Below are 21,784 nucleotides of genomic sequence, written 5' to 3'. Positions count from 1 at the left end.
ATTTACCGACTTTGTGGACCCCCTCACACTCACACCATCAGGATGGGGGTGGTCCATTGCTGCATTCATCACTCCATTGGAAGACGAGCAACATCACCAGCCTCGCCAGGCATGCCGTCCACCTCCGCCACGTGGAGCTACACAACACAGTGCTGCGCAACAGGCACCTGCACAAAGTAGTCGTGCAACTACACATACACCCACTGTAGGGTGACCCAATGGGTGGCATCAAGGGTGTTCATGGAAAACCTCATGAAAGGGCATTATTGCACAAGGCAGTCAAGAATGGCCAAGACGTGGCAGTAGTGGTGACAATATAATATGTAATGTGAGTTGATCAGAAATCAATAATAAGTAAAAACCATGACAAACCCTCAGACACCCTTGTGCATCCCCTTCTTGCTCACAACACATTTGCCTTACGCTGCCTACTACACATACGTGATGCATGCCCTGTGGCTGCCACACAGGTAGTGGCAGGTTGGGTGAGGCTGACCATGAAAGAGATGCATGAGAGGGTGAGTATGAGACAGAGCCATGAGATTGTATGAGGATTGGGTTGAGTGGTAGTGGCGGGATGAGTACTGGCGAGGTGAGTAAGTGCAGGTAAGATGAGGATGAGGGTTCAGTGGGTATGAGGAGTGATGTGATAGAGTAGTGTTGGCAGTGCAGAAGGAGATGTGGGGTGGGGGCGGTGATGTGGCAGACGGAGTGTAGGGGAATGAGTAAGTGTACTCAATTTGGCTGACCTACTTAGGTCATTGAAGCGCCTCCTGCACTGTATGCAGGTGCGTGATATGTTGGTGGTGCAGGTGACCTCCTCTGCCACCTCGAGCCAGGCCTTCTTGGTGGCAGAGGCAGGCCGCTTCCTCCCGTCTGCCGGGTGGAAGATCTTCCTCCTCCTCCTCCTCCTCCTCCTCCTCACCCCATCCAGTAGGACCTAGAGAGAGGCATCATTAAACCTGGGAGCAGCCTTCCCACTGGGCTGCTCCATGCTGTAATTTTGGCTCCTTTCTGCAGCATCAGTCAGTGGAGGACTGCCCCTTTAAACAGGGCTCCTCCAGCTGACAGCCTATGATGCGGGTGCGCAGTCCGCTCACTGCGCAGCTTTCCAGCGCGAAACCCGGAAGCCAAGGTAAGTGGCTTCAATTTACTTACGGTCGCGTGGGAAACCCATGGATTTTACTGGGCGGGCTAACCACGCGCCCAGTCGACCCCCCTGCTGCAACCCATCTCCGTCCTAATATCGGGCCCTTTGTGTCCTCCTCACAGCTTACTTTCCCACCTAGCTTTGCATCATCAGCAAACTTGGATACATTACACTCAGTCCCTTCATCTGAGCTATTAATATGGATTGTAAATAGCTGAGGCCCAAGCACCGATCCATGTGGTACCCCACAAGTTACAGCCTGCCAACCTGAAAATGACCCGTTTATTCCTGCTCTCTGTTTTCTGTCCATTAACCAATCCCCTATCCATGTTAATATATTACCCCCAACCCATGAGCCCTTATCTTGTGTAACAACTTTTTGTGTGGCACCTTATCGAATGCCTTTTGAAAATCTAAATATACTACATCTATTGGTTCCCCTTTATCTACCCCACTAGTTACATCCTCAAAAAATAGATTTGTCAAACATAAAACCATGTTGACTCTGCCTAATTGTATTGTGATTTTCCAAGTGTCCTGTTACCATTTCCTTAATAATGGATTCCAGCATTTTCCTGACGACCAATGTCAGGCTAACTGGCCTGTAGTTCCCTGTTTTCTCTCTCCCTCCCTTTCTTGAATTGCTACTTTCCAGTCCGCTGGGACCGTTCTAGAATCTAGGGAATTTTGGAAGATCACAACCAATACATCCACTATCTCTGCAGCCACCTCTTTTAGAACCCTAGGCTGTAGGCCATCAGGTCCAGGGGATTTATCAGCTTTTAGTCCCATTAATTTCTCCAGTACTTTTTCTTTATTAATATTAATTACTTCAAGTTCCTCACTCTCATTAGACCCTTGGTTCCCCACTATTTCTGATATGTTTTTTGTGTCGTCTATTGTGAAGACAGATACAAAATATTTGTTCAACGTCTGTGCCATTTCCTTATTCCCCATTATAATTTCTCCTGCCTCTGCCTCTAAGGGACCAACGTTTACTTTCGCTGCTCTCTTCCTTTTTACATACTTGTAGAAGCTCTTACAATCCCTGCTCCGCTCAGCACTGATGAATTTCCTGATTAGGTCCTAAGACAGGCATTAGGCTCCTCATTAACAATCCTTGTTTTAGGCAGTCGCCAGGGACGCCTGAAAAAAATCACTCCACTCAATATGGGGTCGGGCATCTTTGAGGTGTCCTTGGACAGACAGAGACCTGCAAAATTGGTCCTTTTAGGCCCCGATTTCCACATAGAAAACAGGTGAAATGAGACCCAATTTCACCCCTTAACTATCAATATGTACAGTTCTTCTAGTTTGCCTTTTCAATATGCTATGCTAATGTAGACTACAAACCAGAGCTTTGTAATTGATCATTGTCATCTACAGCCACATACTCTACAAATTCTATCCCTTATACATGTCTGTGGAGATGGCCGGCGCGGACACGATGGGCCGAAGGGCCTCTATCCGTGCTGTATAACTCTATGACTCTATGACTCTATGAGATCATCAGTCAATGGTTTTGCTGCTTTTGCACCTAATCCAGGGAAGCTGCCAAACTTCAAGAAGGAGAGACATCTAATTGCGTTGCTTTTTGTATTGCCAGATAGCAATCTAAATGAATTGCACTATATTTCTTGTCATTTCATTCAATCATGGCCTTTCTTCCATCTCCTATGTAAGTATCTGGTCAATGATAATTGCAGTAATTTTGATTCTGTAGTGAAACTTTGAGTTGCTGATGAGAGTGTCATCAATGTGCTGAATTGTTGCTGCCGTATTGCAGGATAGAAAAATTTAGGGAACAGTCTATTTTGCAGGACAATCATCTTCAAGCTTCACTTTTTTTCAGATGTCCTTATCATCTGTGTACCCACCTTCTTCAGCCACTCTCCAAAAAAAAAAATCACTCTTAAATGACCTTGTATTTTTAAGTGCACTGGAGGGGCATAATGGTGGCAAGGGACTCAGTATTGGAGCACAGATTGGGACAGAATCCATTTCCACTTCAGCTACAGGCCACCAAAATATCTAGTTTGGATGGTGCGGACACTTCCTCCGTCAGCAGCGCAGATATTTAAATTGGACGGTAACGATGAGGTAAAGTCATAAGTCTCCATTCCCATCGTTACCATTCCTATTGCATTCAGTGCAACTTATCTCCAGATAAATGAGATATTGTGGCTTGTCAGTGTCAACTGATTCCGGTAGAACTATTACATTTAAAGGTGCTCACTGCCTGGACAAGGTTCCCCTGTACCTCAGGTTTACTCATATATTTTTGAAACTTTTCTTTCTCCTTTGGGAGCTGCCGAGATGGACTTTAATCTGCCAGAGTGATGGACTTTCTGATCATCTGTAAATTTCCAAGACCACCACCATAAAGCATACTACTGATAAGTATGGGTTTCCTTTTGGGATTTGATGGAAAAGGAAGAGGAGATCAAAATGGAAGTAAAGGAGAGTGTGGCAACATTGAAGATGGATGCGATTAATCCACAACTACCCCCTCTCCCATATGAGGTTAAAGAGATCTTATGAGGGCATGAGGGAAGAGCTGTGCCCTTGCAAACATAGATTCACAAAGAAAACCTTCAATGACCTGTGCAGCCTTTACACACAGACCTGTAGACAAGCTATGCCAGTGGCTGTCAAAATGAGTATAGCTCTCAACTTTTATCTCACTGCCTCATTCCAGGATGCAACAGGTAACTTCTGTAACATTATCCAGGGAATCATCTCATCCTGTATTTTCCAGGTCACCAATGCCATCTTTAGGAAAGCTGGGGAATTCATCCTTTCTGCCATTGCCATGAAAGGACCATGCAGTTCCATTATTTTGCTGGTTTCAACAAAGTTAAGGGGGTAATAGATGTGACCCACGTTGTACTGGGGGGGCCCATTGTGCGCTCATTGAATTTCCTGAATAGAAAAGGGTTCCAGTCCCTGAATAGTCAAGTTGTTTGTGACCAGCGGCAATGAATTCTCCGTGCCAATGCCATATTTGGAGGGAGTTCTCGTGATGCTTCTGTCAGGAGACAATCCCGCCCTCCAGTTCTATTCGGGGAAGACAGCCACGTCTCAGCATCAATTCTTGGCGGCAAGGCATACCCCTGGCTTTCATGGCTCGTGACTCTTCTTTGAGTGCCATCCTTAGCAACAGTAATGCACATTCACCAGCTAGAATGATTATTGAGTGGATTATAAGAATCCTGAAGGGAAGATTCCAGTGTCTTGCTAGATCAGGAAGGGCACTGCAGTATGCTCCTGAGCAGGTTACTTCCATCATGGTTGCTTGCTGTGCCCTAAGGAATAGAAATGGAATCCCAGGACAAGAAAGGCCCAGCTGATATGAAGGTTGAGGCACCTGGAACCCAGTATCTAAGGATCTCGACTCAGAGGAGGCTGTCATTCTGTCTGTCAGGGAAAACCGTAGGCACATTATTAGTAATACATTTTCCTCGGATTAAAGCACTCCCCTGACTACACTTCCATCACGACATCGCCCCAGTCTCCAGGCCTACTTTAATCGTTCCGTGAGAAAACATCTGACTTTTTGTTTCTCACTAAACTCTCAATATCCACCACCTCCATCACCGGCTCACTGTAACTGCAGTATGTACTATCTAAAGGATGCACTGCAGTAACTCACCAAGGTTAATTCAAAGGCACCTCCCTCCCTTGTGACCTCTACAACTGAGAAGGACAAGAACAGAAATATCATGGGATCACCATCACCTCAAAATTGCCCTCCAAGTCACACGCCATCCTGACTTAGAAATATATTTTACTGTTCCTTTATCACCACTGGGTTAAAATTCTGCAATTCCCTACCTAATGCCATTGTGGGAGCATCATCACCATCATCACCACAAGGACTGCAGTAGTTCAAAGAGAAGGCCCACCACCATCTTCTCAGGACACCTAGGGTTGGCCAATAAATGCAGCCTCATCAGTTTCATTCAGATATTGGGAACTAATAAGAGAAACTTATGTCACTTAAGCTACTGCCACTTTATGTTGCTGCATACTTTTAAATCCTGTGTCACCAAGTCTTCCCTTCTGCCCGTACATTTCTCCCATTTTTGCACCTCTTGCCTGCGAAGCATTGTGCAGCTTAGTTGACCCCACAAATTCCAGCTAATTCCTTGAGGCTCATTAAGCCTTCAGTTTTCATGCTAATGAGGCAGAATGTGGTGGTGCTCCAGATGCTCAGCGACCATTCGGAACAGACGGTTAAGGAGAGGCCTTTCAAAAAATAAAATTACTCTGAGGTGGCTTCTTGTTATAGGGCCATCCTTCCTTGTTGCCCAGGTTTTTTTTTTGTCATACAACAGCCAAAACCTGCAAGGGGACTTAAGTCTTCAGTGTTTTTATGCAGAACAAAAGTGACCACATTGTAAGGACAACAGCTGCCTTTCACAGCCTACTGGTGCCCGACAATCCAGCCCTGAACCATGTGCATTAAAAACAGGACCGTATTATCTGCCCTTAGCTGTTACAGTAGGAAAAAATAGGCAACTAGTGGAACTATTAGCACAGCACTGATTTAAACAGCGAGTGCCAGGATGCAGATGCATCCTCCTTATTAAGTTGTCTCCTGCTAACAGCTCTCATCCACACCGTTGATAGCCATTAGCTGATCCCCAATACCAGGCCATAGCCATCCCATGCTACCAGCCCTCAGGAGCTCCAGATGACAGTCATTAACCTAAAATGAATGTATCATACTTACAGCAGACAAGGTCATTCAGGTTACTGTGGAGTGAATGCATGTTGGGGCAGATAGGATAGAGGTTAAGAAGGAGGATAGTGAAGAAAAGAATACGGAAAACGTAGAATGAAAAAAGGTACTGAAGGATATGAATGGGTGTTTAAATGTGAATATGCAAAGCATTGGAAATAAAGTTGGGGAACTAGAGACACTAATTAGGATGAAGGGATATGATTTTGTATCCTTTATCGGAACTGGGCTTTGGCCAAGGTGGGACTGGGAACTAGATATTCCTGGGTATAATACATTCAAGCGGGGAGAACATGGAGTTGCAATGTGTTAGGCACCCACCTCTGAGATATAGCTTCTAATCCAGATGAGACTGAGGGGATAAAGGTTTCTCTGTCTGCTGGCCGAATGCAAAATGAGTTTGGGCATTGCCATTCCATTGGGCTTGGGCATATAGCATTAAATTGATTCGGACTAATTGGAGAGGGTGCAGGGGAGATTTGCCAGAATGTTACCAGGGATGAGGTCTTCAGTTACAGGGTGAAACTAGAGAAGCTGGGATTGTTCTCCTTGGAGCAGAGAAGGTTAAAGAGATTTATTAGAGGTCTTCAAAATCATGAGGGGTTTTGATAGAGTAAATAAGAGGAAACTGTTTCTACTGGCAGGAGGGTCGGTAACCAGAGGGCACCGATTTAAGATAGTTGGCAAAAGAACCAAAGGGGAGATGAGGAGAATTTTTTTTACGCAGCGAGTTGTTATGATCTGGAATGCATTGCCTGAAAGGGCGGTGGAAACAGATTCAATAGTAAGTTTCAAAAGGGAATTGGATAAATACTTGTGGGGAAAAAAATTGCAGGGCTGTGGAGAAAGAGCAGGGAGTGGAATAGTTCTATCAAAGAGCACAGGCACGATGGGCTGAATGGCCTCCTTCCGTTCGATATGATTCTATGATTCTAATTGTCAATCTTATTCACAAAAGGCCATACCTGGGGCACGATTTTAAAAGTGAAAAACGGGTGGGTTGGGGGCGGGAGGGCATTCAAAATCACAACCATTTCAGACCCACCCCCAGCCCACCCATTTCTGGTTTTCACCGGGGCGGGACGAGGGGCGGGCGACCAACCCGCTCCCAGGGAGGCGGGTCGGGCCTTAAAACCTTTCAAAGAGGCTTCAGGCCTCCATTTTCCCACAGTTTCCAATTTCAATCCCAGGGGGCTGGGATTCCCGGGCCTTCTCTTTGACGCCACGTGAAAAGAGGCGAGAAAGCCCGAGACTAACATGTAGGTACCTTTCTGGCACAACTTGTGAACACAGAGGAGCAGGAATGCTTCCCCCAGGCCCAACAAACCTACCTGCAGTGACCCCCTGCAATGGTCACGGACACCTGCCCCCAATCTCCGCCACCCCTCCATGATTGCGGACCCTCAACCCCGATCTCCCCCCCCCACAACAATCGCGGATCCCCGACTCCGATCCGCAATCTCCCCCCCCCCCCCGCAACGATAGCATACTCCCGCAATGACCCCCGACCCCACCAACGATCGTGGACCCCAGGTCCCGACACCACCCCCCCATAACTGACCTCTGATCCCTCCCCCATGACTGACTCCCCCCGTGACCTCCGTGCCAATCCATTCCCCTGTGCCAACCCATACTCCGTGTCAACCCATGCCCTCTGTGCCCCCATGCCCACCCATGCCTCCCATGCCCACCCATGCCTCCCATGCCCACCTATGCCTCCCATGCACCTCACCCATCCATACAAACAAAGACTAACCTGAAGACGTCCTCTCCCTGGCTGATCTCCCATCCAACTGAGACCAGCCTGTCAATCAGCCGGTCAGTCGGACAGGAAACCAACAAAAAAAAATAAAAGACATCCTTAACATCAAAATTGGGAAACCTGTACTTCCGGGTTTCCTGTCTGCAATTTGACCCCACTCTCCCTTTCCCGGCTCGGAGTCAAAATCATGCCCCTGGTGTGGGAAAATGTCACACTGATGCAGTACGAGTGCTTTTCTGAGGTTGGGTACCTTGTTGAGGCAGAGTGGAGGGAACTTTACTCAGCTTCTGGCTGAGTTATACCTGATCTGGGAGTGCTTGACACTGCCATTGGTGCCTGAAATGGGAAAAGTTCCATTTCGCAACACGAACATCCTTCACCTTGATAAACACGTTTTTTTTTAAACCAGGAAACTTAGTGAAGAAAAGAGGGGAATGGCGGCTTTGTTAAATAGGACACATCCAAAGGAACGTTTTTAATCAATGGTGGTGCACAGGTGGTGTCTGATTGGGTTGAGTTAAGAAATAATAACCAAACTGTTACCATAGTGGGAGTACATTATAGACAACCAAACAATGGGAAAGATACCAAGGGGTGAGATTTGTAGGCAACTTAGAGAGGTTTGCAATATGTAACAAAGTTTTAATAATGGGCGACTTTAACTTTCCTACAGTAAACTGGTATAAGACGAATGTTTGTCATTAAATCAGTATGTTGCACGTCCAGCAAGAAAGACCCAATGGTTCTGAGTGTTGACCCAAGACAAGTAAGCCATAACACTCGGGAAATAGTGATGATAACCTAATTAGGATCAAATTGAAAACAGACAAAGAAAAAGTGGAGTCAAAAATAAGGGTTTTGGATTGGAAATTAATTCATGTAACTGGATGAAAGGGGACCATGCCCAGAAAAAATGGCAGATCAAATGCTGGATCAGCGGTGGGAGATGGTTAAATGTGATATTAGCTAAGATACAAGTTACATACACTCCAACCAGGAGTAAAAGAGATACATCAACCACTGGATTGATGTCTTTTTCTCACTTTTCAACTAGTTAAGCAGCTTGTTCATTAGATTGAGGAGTGTCAAGCCAGCAATAACGACAGGTGTACGTACTCTGCTTGGCTACCTACTGCCTAGTACCTTAAAAAAATTGTGAACAATTAACATAACAGAAGGAAACACAGCAGGAAAAAATACTTCCACCACTAGATGTCACTAGTAACCCCATTTTGGATTTCAAATATAAATTTATAATCAGGAAAAAAATATAGGCCAACATTAAAATCTGTTTCCCATAGAAAACACATTTCCTTTGTTTCCTTTTATGGATTGTGATATAACAATACATTACAGTAAGAGTAAATTCTAAGGACAAGATTGGTCTAAGTTATCTGGCAGAGGAGTTTCAAACTGACCTTTCCTCTGCTGCCAAAATCAGTGAGATGAGGAAAAACAGGAAGAGTTTTACAAAGGATAAAAACTCATTGGGAACCAGAAATAAAAGACAAAAAAAAAAATCAGCTTCATCTGCTGGCTTGCTGAGAGGGTAAAAGCCCTGCGTCTTCTCACAATCTAACACAATATCCAACAAACCTTGCTCAGGAGATAACGCTCAACTCTGAATTTGAATTTGCACATCTGTCTGGGAGCAAGTTCCACAGGGAGGGTAGGTGTTGTGTGGAGAACTGCCATTGGTATTCTGCGCAAATATTTTAGACTCTCACAGAATGCGGAGATGTAGCTATAGCTGCTCTCTTGCTCCTGGCAAAAACATAGAGGCCTGGATTAATTCCTAACCTTGTAGCCTCTGTTTGATAGTTAAGCAGAGCTCTTGCAATGCTGTTTGGATAAAGGATTCGTGATGCTATATATCGTTTATCCAAAGTTTCAATGGAACATTTCACATTTACACTACTGTATTTATAAAACCTGTGTCTTTGAGTTTGCTGGAGAATATGTTTATGTATAGAATTTGTTAATAATCAGTTTAAATCGTACACAGATCGGGCACTGCTTTGTCATGGAAAGTACTACTGAAAACCTAAGTTAAGCTTTTTTGCTTTGAGACCATTCCAGGTTGGAAATTTTATTCAAAAATGACATTAGTTTTACTGTATTGGTTCAATTTAATGTAAAAAATGGTTTTATACAGCTGGTAATTATATACATCCAATCTGTACACAAAGGGGGTGATTTCTGTCTCACTACTGTTCCACTTACGCCTAAAAACAGGGCGGTAACAGGAACAAAATCACACGGGGAGTTTGCCGTGACTTACCGCTGGAGGTGTGCCCATTCTGATCTCAATTTGGAACAGCCAGAGCGTCCGCCAGAAAGAGCTAGGGGCTTCACTAATATATGCAAATCAGGGTCAAATGGTTTAGTTAAGACCCCAAGTCGATTTTCACTATTATCTGTGTCGCTACCACCAGTTCCTCAACTCACCCATATCTTATGGGTGTGCAAGTTGGGAGGCAGCCATTTCCAGCAATATTTAAAGGGATACTCACTTGCTCTCAGGTAAAATGCTGGGATGTTTTTGGAAAGATCTTGTTTTTATTACATTGTGTGCGTTTCTGCCATCCAGTAGCATTGATTACATTGTTTATTCAGGGGTTTTCGCAGTTCTTCTGCCAAAGAGAACTCCAGCGGAAATTCACCCTCATTATCAATACCATGCCGGTTTTTGAGCTGGTGCTTGAAAGGAATAGAATTGAGTGACGCTGTATCTTCGAGAGGGTTCTTTCCCTCAGTCTGTGTTGCTTTTTCACATAAAGGGCGGTGGAAATCTGGAATTTTCTGCCCTAAAAAGGCTGTGGATGCTGGGACAATTAGAGCTTTCAGGACTGAGATCGATAGATTTTTGTTGGGTAAGGGTATCAAAGGATATGGAGCTAAGACAGGTAAATGGAGTTGAGGTACAGATCAGCCACGATCTAATTGAATGGCGAAGCAGGCTTGGGGGTTGAATGGCCTACTCCTGATCCCATGCCGCGGAACCTGAGTCATCTGAAGGACCTAGATATAGGAGAGAGGGACAAGGGTTAGCATGCAATAGCAAGAGTTAGAAGGAGCAGATGAGTGGCAGCACAATGCAGCACCAGGTTGTCATATCTGACTGTGCGTGAGTGAGAGAGTTAAGTGGAAAAAGAAAAGGAAGGGAAGGTGTCCAAACACCCCACTGTGTGTGGCCTCCAGCCTTGGACATCTCCAGCGCTGTGTGGTCCACTCACTGCCAATGATATCAAAATGTGGAGATGCCGGTGATGGACTGGGGTTGACAATTGTAAACAATTTTACAACACCAAGTTATAGTCCAGCAATTTTATTTTAAATTCACAAGCTTTCGGAGGCTTCCCCCTTCCTCAGGTGAACGATGTGAAAATGAAATCCTCGAAATGAAATCGCATTTATAATTCACAGAACAATGCTTGGTGAGTACAGACAGTTTTTTCAACTGCCCGTTGCCAAGGCAATCAGTGTGCAGACAGACAGGTGTTACCTGCCAGGTCTCACAGAATATACAAATCACCAAAAAAAACAACAAACAAAAAAAAACAGAGATAGAGAGGTAGAAACATAGAAAAGACAGCAACTGACCCGTTATATTAAAAACAGATAACATTTGTTCGCTGGTGGGGTAACGTGGACGCTGTTACCGTGGCAGGGTTGTGTGGTGTCGTGGACGCCCTAGTAAGAACGGGATATGACGCTCGACTCATCGATCGACAGTTCCGACGGGCCACAGCGAAAAATCGCATAGACCTCCTCAGGAGACTAACACGGGACGCAACCAACAGAGTACCCTTTGTCGTCCAGTACTTCCCCGGAGCGGAGAAACTACGCCATGTTCTCCGCAGCCTTCAACATGTCATCAATGAGGACAAACACCTCGCTATGGCCATCCCCACACCTCCACTACTCGCCTTTAAACAGCCACCCAACCTCAAACAGACCATCGTTCGCAGCAAATTACCTAGCTTTCAAGAGAACAGCGTCCACGACACCACACAACCCTGCCGCGGTAACCTCTGCAAGACATGCCAGATCATCGACACAGATACCACCATCACACGAGAGGACACCACCCATCAGGTGCATGGTTCATACTCCGGTGACTCGGCCAACGTTGTCTACCTCATACGTTGCAGGAAAGGATGCCCCAGAGCATGGTACATTGGCGAGACCATGCAGACACTGCGACAACGGATGAACGGACACCGCGCAACAATCGCCAAACAGGAGGGTTCCCTCCCAGTCGGGGAACACTTCAGCAGTCATGGACATTCATCCACCAACCTTCGGGTAAGCGTTCTCCAAGGCGGCCTTCGAGACACACGACAACGCAAAATCGTCGAGCAGAAATTGATAGCTAAGTTCCGCACCCATGAGGACGGCCTCAACCGGGATCTTGGGTTCATGTCACGCTACACGTTACCCCACCAGCGAACAAATGTTATCTGTTTTTAATATAACGGGTCAGTTGCTGTCTTTTCTATGTTTCTACCTCTCTATTTCTGTTTTTTTTTGTTTGTTGTTTTTTTTTTGGTGATTTGTATATTCTGAGACCTGGCAGGTAACACCTGTCTGTCTGCACACTGATTGCCTTGGCAACGGGCAGTTGAAAAAACTGTCTGTAATCACCAAGCATTGTTCTGTGAATTAAAATGCGATTTCATTTCGAGGATTTCATTTTCACATCGTTCACCTGACGAAGGAGGAAGCCTCCGAAAGCTTGTGAATTTAAAATAAAATTGCTGGACTATAACTTGGTGTTGTAAAATTGTTTACAATGATATCGAAGGCTACCTCCTTCATTGTGAGCCATTCACCGGGAGGAAGTAGTTGTGAGGACAGTAGCAGGTCTTGACTGTTCGAGTGCAAGCAGAAGGAGATGTTGTGATTGGAGGAAAGGCATGAGAAGTGGAAGAGGGAAGGGTTGATAATGTTGGGGCTAACGTAGCGTGGGGTAGGACTGTACAAAGAGTGAAAGGGATGCGAAGGGGAGACTTACCTTGGCAGTCCTGATGAGGTCTTTAAATTTCTTCCTGCACTCCTGCCTGGCATAATGCTCCTGGCATTGACCTGCTCAGCCACCTCACTCCATTACTGCTGGCTAATTTGATGGGGCACCTGTCGCCTATTGGAGGGGAAGAGGACCCCTTCCCTGTTGCTCACTTGCTCTAAGACACCTCCATCAGAGAATCCAGTGGTCCTGGATAACATTGTGTTTGCCTGCTGCTTCAATACCCCGGTCTCCAAGGCTACCTTTAAACAGCAGCTGCCAAACTGGCCTTCCAATCAGCGAGCTGCCCATAAGGAGGGTGATTATTGCTGGCAGCTCACCTATTCAATGTAAATAAAGCCCAACCACTAAAATTAATTGGGCCTCCTGCCGACTGCATCAGGTGGGCGAAGCCCGATATATGTTAGCAAGGAAAATCGCCCCCAATGAGTCAATGTAACTCTGAGGCCTACATGTAAAGGAATTGGAGATTCCTCTCCTACATCTGGAATATGCCCTTCTTAAATTTCCACAACAATGTGCTTGACTATACTTGTGTCGTCTTTTAGTCAGTGTTGCACAGTTATCCACAGTGACTCTTTCAAGGAATGCTCCTACATGATATGCATGAGAGCACACAGCTTCCTTGGTGATTTCTACCATCCACTTTAATCAAGAAGCATAATTCACTGGTTTAGTCAACAGGATGATTCAGAAAAGGACCTAACATAAAAAAAAAATTGACTACTAGTTGCTGCTTATTATACACACTGCAGAAAGCAGGATTGCAAATAGAATGAAAAATGGAACAGCAATAGGCATCAACTGGAGAACATGAAGTACACAACTAGAAGCAAGAAATAAAATCCACAGTAAAGTTTGTGGCTATTCTTCGCAGCTTCTACTGCCTGCAGAAATATTGATGTGGAACCAACGGCCCGAGTAAGTGCCTCTTTTCATTTCACTGCTCCTGAAGGTTTAATTCCCAGTTGCTTGGTAATAACATTTAATCTACTCTGAGTCAAATCAGTGGTAAAAATGGCGATGAAAGTCCACAGAGGATTGGGAACCTTGAAGAAAGCCCAGCACTATTCAAGACCATCGACAAACTTAGTGTTCAAAGAGCTTAAGCAAAAGGGTCTTCCTGTGTTGGGGAGAGAGGAGCATCAGAGAGTAGTTGGAAAACTACTGCATCGACACATTAATAAAACAAAGGTAGGGGCTAATTTGGTTAAGTGTGGTAATCGAGTGGGTGGGCAGGTGGCCTTACGATCGCATCGCCCGCCTGATCGCAGCCGTAAGGGCCCGAGCCATCATTGGTGGTAGGACCTCATTAGCTTTTGGCCAGCAAGTTGCGAGTGCCGACCGACTCTCTGAAGCACTGCGCCAGTCAGGGAGGGCAGGACATCGGCCTGCTCCTATGCTGAGCGAGCCGACAGTATGGACCGGGGCGGGGTGGGGGGGGCGGAGGGGTGGAAGAAAACCCAGCGGCAGAGAGCGCAGGGACCTGCAGCGGGCCGGAGTATTTTTGTGGGGCCAGAAGGAGCAGGAGAGCATACTGTAAAATTTGTCTACAGTTTTCAATTGTGAAGACTGACATGAAGAAGCCATTTAGCTATTATAAAAATGTGCCCTGGACATCAAGGCAGCATTTGACCGAGTGTGGCACCAAGGAGCCCTAGTAAAATTGAAGTCAATGGGAATCAGGGGGAAAACTCTTCAGTGGCTGGAGTCATACCTAGCACAAAGGAAGATGGTAGCGGTTGTTGGAGGCCAATCATCTCAGCCCCAGGACATTCCTGCAGGAGTTCCTCAAGGCAGTGTCCTAGGCCCAACCATCTTCAGCTGCTTCATCAATGACCTTCCCTCCATCATAAGGTCAGAAATGTGGATGTTCACTGATGATTGCTCAGTGTTCAGTTCCATTCGCATCCCCTCAGATAATGAAGCAGTCCGAGCCCGCATGCAGCAAGATCTGGACAACATCCAGGCTTGGGCTGATGAGTGGCAAGTAACATTCGCGCCAGACAAGAGAGAGTCTAACCAACTCCCCTTCGCATTCAATGGCATTACCATCACCGAATCCCCCACCATCAACATCCTGGGGGTCACCATTGACCAGAAACTCAACTGGACCAGCCACATAAATAATGTGGCTACAAGAGCAGGTCAGAGGCTGGGTATTCTGCGATGAGTGACTCACCTCCTGACTCCCCAAAACCTTTCCACCATCTACAAGGCACAAGTCAGGAGTGTGATGGAATACTCTCCATTTGTCTGGATGAGTGCAGCTTAACAACACTTAAGAAGCTCGACACCATCCAGGACAAAGCAGCCCGCTTGATTGGCACCCCATCCACCACCCTAAACATTCACTTCCTTCACCACCGGCGCACCGTGGCTGCTGTGTGTACCATCCACAGGATGCACTGCAGCAACTCGCCAAGGCTTCTTCGACAGCACCTCCCAAACTCTACCACCTAAAAGGACAAGGGCAGCAGGCACATGGGAACAACACCACCTGCACGTTCCCCTCCAAGTCACACACCATCCCGACTTGGAAGTATAACACCGTTCCTTCATCGTCGCTGGGTCAAAATCCTGGAACTCCCTTCCTAACAGCACTGTGGGAGAACCTTCACCACACGGACTGCAACGGTTCAAGAAGGCGGCTCACCACCACCTTCTCAAGGGCAATTAGGGATGGGCAATAAATGCCGGCCTCGCCAGCGACGCCCACATCCCATGAACGAATAATAAAAAAGGCAACATAGCAAGGCCAAGCCCACAGTGGCTGAACGAAGGTGAGAAATAAAGTAAAGATCAAGGAGAAACATTTTAAAAGCTACGAGCAAAAGGAAAGACATACAAGGATTTGTGGAATATGTAGGGTAGAAGCGTCATAAGGAAATCTAAAACTAATTTAAATGAATTCTCATGTCAGTCTACAATTGAAGACTGGCGTTAAGTAGCAGATCCATCCATCATGATGTAAGTTTGCCGAGACTACACGCCACCAGTAAGGCCTCACACCACAGTCCGCAGCTCCGTCGATTGATTTCATTAGACGGAAAATCATGTCCAGCGCTTCTGTGATTTTCCGAAAAGCCACCTGCTGCCAGTGGTGGAGGATCCTGGAAAAGTTTCTCTTATAGCTCAGGGATCTATGGTACATGCCCAGAAATCTGCAGTGTCGGCGGGAGTCTACCGGAACAGCCTGAAACTAGGCCAGACACGGTCTCCCCCCCAAGAGTTTCCTCTCTGGCCAGTTGGGGGCGAGGCCTCTGCCCACCTCAACTGGCCATTGTCCTAAGGGGGGCACAGGAAAAGGGGGGGGTGGGTGCTCGCTGCATTGTGACTTCCTTTGCTAATGGCCAGCGCTGGGAATTGGTGTATAGTTGGCAGAGGTACGCCTCGTCAAACATTGGGGTCCAGGCCACGATTGAGGCCTGGTGCCATAAAGAAGATTATTAAAAAAAATCTTATGTGGCCCCCTTACAAAGGCTGCCAAAGAACGGTTCAGGCCGTTCCCCTCCTCCGAGCGAGTAATCTTTGGCCGGACCTGCTGGCTTCTTCGGTGGTTGGGCGCCCCAGATGTGCACCTGGTGGTGCTGGTACAGGCCATGCCCGAGCAAAACAAGGGAGCACCCCTGACGCCGGAAAGTCCATTTGGCAACAGTGGCGAAAATCCCCAGTGGAACATTTTGACACATGCCGGGACGTGCTACACCCTCTCTCCCCCGGTGATTTTTGGGGCTTATATATAGAGGACTGGAGAATAATGGGCCTTTATATTCAGCCGCGCAGTGCCCGTTTTTTGGGCTCTAACCGGCTACTAAGCCCCCAGTATGGTGGGTAGAAAGCACACGCACGTTTCTGGCCAGAAGTGCGATGCCCGCCAAATTGGAAAAAGGAAAAAAAAATGTTGTACAGTGCCCACGCCTGATACAGGCGTTAGTCCCTTTGCATATGCAAATAAGGCTTGTTTGAGGCCCACACTGCAAGATTGGTTTGCCCTGAGGCAGCCAGCACCAGAGCCGGCTCCATTCAGGAAAACTACACCTTGGGATCGCCTGCTACCAACAAGGCTCCTTCCGACCCCACACAGACTGCTGTCGCTCCCCCCTCCCCGGCCTCCGATCCCCCCCTCCCCGGCCTCCGATCCCCCCCTCCCCAGCCTCGGATCCCCCCCCTCCCCGGCCTCCGATACCCGCTCCCGGGCCTCCGACCTCCCGACCCCAGGCCTCCGACCTCCCGACCCCCGGCCTCCGACCTCCCGACCCACAGCCCTCACATGCCTGCAACGCTAGCAGCGACCTGATCTTAGTTTACTCTTCGCCAGTGGACTGTTTGCTTCACGCCGGCTTGGTGTTAATGAGGCCCCAGGCCCAATATCGGGGAGTCCTCGGGCCTCACCATTCAGGCGCAGGGGTTGTGCTCTGTTCGCCTAAAAATGGGCGTGCCCAAATTTCTAAAAGTCTGAGGCGTCAATGCAGGAAATTCAGCCCAGTTAGTTTAACATTTAGACTGGGGAAAATGCTCAAAAACATTTTACAGGCCGCAATGATTATTCATCCAATAAACACAGAAGCAATAAGGAATAGTCGACATGGATTTAGAAGCAATATTTGTGTCTCACAAATATGCTGGAACTGCTTTGGGAAATCACAAAATTGGTTAATAAAGCGGATATAACTTACTTTGATTTTCAGAGAGCATTTGATAAAATTCCAATTCTGAGGCTTATAAATAAGATCAAGGCTCGTGGAATTAAAAGTACAAAAAAAAAGTGAACTGAAGTGAATTGATAACTGTCCTTGCGGTGGAAAGCAGAAGGTAGCGAAAATGGAAAAGTTCTGAGGGCAATGATTGTTCAGGTTCTGCAAGAATCCATTCTGGGTCCCCTGCTGTTCACACCATCCGGTAATGATGTTGGAAAGTGTACTTATCAGTAATAGAACACTTGCTGATGAAACTCAGCTACATTCTCAGGCAAGGACTATCAAAGAGACTGATCACTGTCAAGTAGATTGGGACCAATTAGATGGCTGGGTTAAGGAACAATAGATGGATATTAATGTGGGTAAATATATAGTCATACACATTGGAACAGGAATTATTAAATATATATAAATATATATAAAAGTGTAAGGAAACTCAATGAAATAGTCATAGAATCATAGAATCTTAGAATGATACAGCACAGGAGGAGGCCATTCGGCCCATCGTGCCTGTGCCGGCTCTTTGAAAGAGCTATCCAATTAGTCCCACTCCCCTGCTCTTTCCCCATAGCCCAGCAAATTTTTCCACTTCAAGTATTTATCCAATTCCCTTTCGAAAGTTATTGTTGAAACTGCTTCCACCGCCCTTTCAGACAGTGCATTCCAGATCATAACAACTGGCTGCGTAAAAATGTTTTTCCTCCTATCGCCTCTGGTTCTTTTGCCAAATACTTTAAATCTGTGTCTACTGGTCACTGACCCTTCTGCCACTGGAAATAGTTTCTCCTTATTTACTCTATCAAAACCCTTCATGATTTTGAACACCTCTATCAAACCTCCCTTTAACCTTCTTTGCTCTAAGGAGAACAATCTAGTTGTTCCAGTCTCTCTAATCTCTCCACTGAAACCTTTCATCCCTGGTACCATTCTAGTAAATCTCCTCTGCACCCTCTCTAAGGCCTTGACATCCTTCCTAAAGTGTGTTGCCCAGAATTGAACACAATACTCCAGCTGAGGCCTAACCAGTGTTTGAAAAAGGTTTAGCATCACTTCCTTGCTTTTGTAATCTATGCCTCTGTTTATAAAGCCAAGGATCCCAGATGCCTTTTTTAACAGCCTTCTCAACTTGTCCTGCCACCTTCAAAGATTTGTGTATGTGCACCCCCAGGTCTCTCTGTTCCTGCACCCACTTTAAAATTGTACCATTTAGTTTATATTCCCTCTCCTCATTCTTCCTACCAAAATGATGCTGGATAAATTCATGCCAACTCATCCACCGCAGTTTGTCCTGCTTTAAAGTATTGGCTTCTTGTCAGGAAAGCCATTCACAGGGGTTGACCCATACGCATACACAAGCCACACAACAGCAGGTATGAGTGAACTGACAATTTTTAGTTTGGATTGTATGACACTCATTTGTGATGAAAGTTTCTGAAAGGATTTGCCTGTTGAGAACTGAATTACTGATGTTTTCAATGCTGAAATAACAAGGTTGACACAGAAATCTAAACAGGTGTGAACCACCAGACTGCATGATGAAATGTATATCAATCTAAAGCAGGTGTCCAGCAGGTGTTTTTAACATTGTTTTACTGAAAACATGGAAGAGATTTTTTTTTAAAAAGAGGGGACAAAATTTGTAAACCCATTCCAGCAATTTACAGACGAGCTGACTTCAGTAAAGACCTTGACAAGTAGAACAACTTGACTGACAATACATTCTGGAAAAGAGCCAAATATTTGTCTTTTGGATTTTTTTCAAATTTCTGCCAGTACAGTAATACCACAATGCCATCTCCTGTACAAAGAAGTACTAACACATTCTGTAATACACAATCCTTTAGCTTTTTATAACAATAACTATTTCTTTTTATTTGCTCTTCCGTCTCTTTTGAAGGTGCTAACCATATGGGATAAGAGGGCTGATTTCCCAATCCTGGAAAAAGTACCCTGATATGCTCCCAGAACAACATCAACTTGCATTTATATAGCGCCTTTAACATAGTAAAACGTCCCAAGGCGCTTCACAGTAGCAATTATCAAACTAAATTCAACAACGAGCCACATAAGGAGATATTACAGCAGGTGACCAAAAGCTTGGTCAAAGATCTAGGTTTTAAGGAGCATCTTAAAGGAGGAGAGAGAGGTAGAGAGGTGGAGAGGTTTAGGGAAGGAATTCCAGAGCTTAGGTCCTAGGCAGCTGAAGGCACGGCCGCCAATGGTGGAGAGATTAAAATCGAGGATGCGCAAAAGGCCAGAATTGGAGGTGTTCAGAGATCCCGGAGGGTTGTAGGACTGGGGGAGGTTACAGAGATAGAGAGGGGCGAGGCCATGGAGGGATCTGAAAACAGGGATGAGAATTTTAAAATCGAGGTGTTACCGGACTGGGAGCCAATGTAGGTCAGCGAGCACAGGGGGTGATGGATGACCGGGACTTGGTGCGAGTTAGGATACGGGCAGCAGAGTTTTGGAGGGTGCAAGTTGGGAGGTCGGCCAGGAAAGCATTGGAATAGTCATGTCTAGAGGTAACAAAGGCATGGATGAGGGTTTCAGCAGCAGATGAGCTGAGGCAGGGATGGAGACGTGCGATGTTACGGAGGTGGGAGAAGGTGCTCTTGGTGATGGAGAGAATATGTGGTCGATAGCTCATCTCCAGGTCAAATAGGATGCCAAGGTTGCGAACAGCCTGGCTCAGCCGCAGACGGTGGCCAGGGAGAGGGATGGATTTGATGGCTAGGGAACAGAATTTGTGGCGGGGACTGAAGACAACAGCTTTGGTTATCCCAATATTTAATTAGAAGAAATTTTTGCTTATCCACGGACAAGCAACGTGAAAAATCAGAGGCAGTGGAGGGGTTGAGGGAGGTGGTGGTGAGGTAGAGCTGGGTGTCATCAGCCTATATGTGGAGCCTGGTGTGTTTTTGAATGATGTCGCCGAGGGGCAGCATGTAGATGAGAAATAGGAGGGGGCCAAGGATAGATCCATGGGGGACTCCAGAGGTAACGGTGCGGGAGTGGGAAGAGAAGCCATTGCAGGAGATTTTCTGGCTACGATTGGATGGATAAGAATGGAACCAGGCGAGGGCAGTCCCACCCAGCTGGACAACGGAGGGGAGGTGTTGGAGGAGGATGGTGTGGTCAACCGCGTCAAAGGCTGCAGACGGCTTGAGAAGGATCCCCACATTAGAAGAGTGGGGTGCTGGGAGATTACATTGACGGACTGAGTCTGGTGAGATCAGCTCATTTATTGAATTGGAGTATACACATAGTATATGTTTTCCACATGTACAGGGAATGATGCCATGGCTCACTCACTCAGTTAGCGTACTCGGTTAATACCAATGCGCCTATGCTCAGCATGGGTAATCTGGAGAGCAGCTCCTCCGAAAGGGCTGCTGCTCATTTCTTTGGATGTAGACTGTTGAGTCTGACTGTGGTGAAAAGGATGGCTATGGTCCTGGGCCCAATTGCCAAAACTAGCTTCTTCAACAAGAAGACTCTGGATGCGCTGCTGGAGGAGGTGCAGATGAGGGAGGTCATCATTTTGGAGGCTGAAGGGAGCCCTCATACCCAGGGCAATGTGAAGAAAGCATGGCATGAGGTAGCCAACGGAATCAATACAGTCTCCCGTATAATGGTTGACAGGAGCGGATGAGGAAGAAGTTCTCCAGCCAAAGGTTGACTAAAATGTGCCAACTCAAGTGAAATGAATGCTTACACTATACGTGCATCAAGCACTGCGCCCGCAACACAGTGCCACAATGCAGCATGAAAAATATTGATCCACACCCTTATATCTTGCACCCCTTAACAACCACGGGGGGAGTAACTTTGGTGGAAGATGAGTGGAAACCTTGCAGAAATGACACAAATGGTCATTTTGTTGGCCTAAACTCTTGAGGTTCTGCTGCTCTGCCATCAGAGAACCCCTTTGGAAATTACAGGTGTATATCTTTAATTTTTTGCTCCAACTTGGTAGCTGCCGGAGGAAAAAGGCTTCCTTTGCCTCATTGTAACTATTGTATGTTTTGTCAACAAGTCCATATGGCACCTCAAACTATTTGCTTGTTGTGTGGTCATGTCGGAGGTGCCGTCTTTCAGATGAGATGTTAAACTGAGGCCCTGTCTGCCCTCTCAGATGGACGTAAAAGGTCCCATGGCATTATTCGGAAAAGAGCAGGGAAGTTCTCCCTGGCGTCATGGCCAATATTTATCCCTCAACCAACACCAATAAAACAGATTATCTGGTAATTATCACATTGGAGTTTGTGGGAGTTTGCTGTGCGCAAATTGGCTGCTGTGTTTCCTACATTACAACAGTGACTAAACTTCAAAAGTACTTAATTGGCTGTAAAGTGCTTTGGGACGTCCTGAGGTCGTGAAAGGCGCTGTGTAAATG

This window comes from Heptranchias perlo, chromosome 5 (assembly GCF_035084215.1).
Source record: "Heptranchias perlo isolate sHepPer1 chromosome 5, sHepPer1.hap1, whole genome shotgun sequence".
Taxonomy (NCBI): Eukaryota; Metazoa; Chordata; class Chondrichthyes; order Hexanchiformes; family Hexanchidae; genus Heptranchias; species Heptranchias perlo.
The sequence above is the reverse complement of the archived record's forward strand: the minus strand, read 5'-3'. Positions refer to the sequence as shown.